Consider the following 2,332-nt stretch of genomic DNA (forward strand, 5'->3'; position numbering starts at 1 on the left):
TTGCTATTCTTTTTCCAGTTCCCTTAGGTGTAAAGATAGTCTGTTGATTTGAGAGTTTTCTTGTTTCTGTAGAGGCCTGCTATGAATTGCTATGAATTTCCCTCTTAGGACTGCTTTCACTGCATCCCACAGATTTTGGGTTGTTGTGTTTTCATTTTGTTTGTCTCGATATAGCTTTTGATTTCTTTTTAGATATCATTTTTGACCCATTCGCTATTTAGTAGCATGTTATTCAGCTTCGATGTATTTATGTGCTTTCTGGTATTCTTCTTATAATTGATGTCTAGTTTCATAGCCTTGTGGTCAGAGAAGATGCCTGATATTATTTCAATCTTCTTAAATTTATTGAGACTTGTTTTGTGGCCAGATTTTTTTTACTGCAACCCAGAATAATAAGCTCATGTTACATTGTGACCTAGAACACACACACACACTCACAGACACAGAGATGGACATGCTTTCTCGCTGACACACAGAAAGCAGTGATGCACTCAACAACACTCACCCTGACTATATGTGATTTATTCAGATAGTTTCTATATTTGTCTTCATTTAAAAATATATAGATTTGGTTTTTTTGACTAAACAAAATTGATCACAATAATAGGTTGTGTTTATTCTCTTTTAGACCCTCTTTTGGAGCAAATCAAGTGAGCTGGCACATCAGTACACAAGGGTCCATCAGGACTTGTTCACGCTGGAGGACACACTGCTGGGTTACATTGCCGACGGTCTCAGGTGGTGCGGAGACGCCGGCTCCTCTGGTGAGGATCGGGGCCATTTGGGATCATCCAGGGACCTGCGGGGTGAAGGGGCCCTGAGCTCTGCCAGGGGCGCTGAAAGGGCAATGAGGAAGGAGGAGCCCCAGGCACCCACCTAATGCCACTATGCACTTCAAGACAACTCACGCTGATGCAAACCCACATTCTTTAGATCAACTCATGTTTTCATCCTTTCTTTTCCCAGACTGCCTGAGTCCAGCCCATGAACAAATCCTCCTTGTTGCTGGATCTGATGTAAGAGTCTTACTGCTCACTCACTCCTTACCCCTTTTAGGTCAGCCTCCATCTGGACACCACGGTGGGACTGTTTCAGTCTCTAACCTAAAACCTAAATAGCTCCCTTTTGCCTCTAAGATGAAGTGTAAACTCCTTAGCATGGCCTGGCCTCTGTGTTTCATATGCCTCATCTTCCAGCATTACCTTTCTTATTCCCTCCACTCTGGTGGTACTAGTCCAAACCCATGATGCTGTCTCACAGCTCTGAGCCTCTTCTCTCTATATGGAGCACCTTATTTTACCTCATCTGTCTGAAGACTTCTATTCGTCCTTCAAAACCAAGTTCAACATCAACCTTCCATAAGGGTGCTGCACACCACCCTCAGCCCATGTTGATCTTTCAATGATTTCTTTGGTTATATTAGATCATGTGGTTCCTGAAGGCAGCTTCTGTATAATTCATCTTTTTATCCCCAGGAACTAACTCTGAAATGTTTGTGCAGTCAAGTGCTATGGATAAAGAAAATGTGGCATGCATGTGCACGCATGTGCTGACACACATACGCACACATAGGAATATCATTCAGCCTTAAAAAAGAAAATCCTGTCATTCTGAACAACATGGATAAATCTCAAGGCCTTTATGCAAGTGAAATAATCCAGAGAAAGACAACCACTGCATGGTGTCAGTTATATGTGGAATCTGAAGAAAAGACGTTGAACACATAGAAACAATGTAGAAAAGTGATTGCCAGGGGTTGGGGTGAAGTAAATATGGAGAGATTGGCATAGGGTACAAACTTTCAGTTATAATATGATAAGATCTGAGGATCTAATGTAACATGGTGACTATAATTGGTAACACGGTATTGTATAATTGAAATTTATTAAAAGAGTGGAATCTATATGTTTTCCCACAGACACACACAAACAAAGATAAATATGTGAAGTGATGGATATGTTCATTAACTCCTTGTAGGGAAACCATTTCATAATGTATATACGTATATTAAATCATCACATGGTACACTTTAAATATCTTACAATCTTATTGGTAAATTATATTACATGTCAAAATATTACATGCAAAAATGTTTGTCTATTAAGGCAGATATCTTTGGGAGAAGTGACACAGAAATCACATATTCGTACTCTATGCCTGTTGTAGCTCACAGATGCCTCAGCCTATCTTGATGGGGAGAGTGTAGAAAGACTCAGAGGCCACATGAGCCGATGGATCTGGGGACTGAGGCAGGAGGAGGGGAAAGCTGTCAACAGCAGAGACTTGGCAGGAAGGAGACGAGTGCTTGGTGAGAGCGGCCCCCAAGAGCCCA

The sequence above is a fragment of the Hipposideros armiger genome, unplaced genomic scaffold (assembly GCF_001890085.2).
Source record: "Hipposideros armiger isolate ML-2016 unplaced genomic scaffold, ASM189008v1 scaffold_616, whole genome shotgun sequence".
In the NCBI taxonomy this organism is placed as follows: Eukaryota; Metazoa; Chordata; class Mammalia; order Chiroptera; family Hipposideridae; genus Hipposideros; species Hipposideros armiger.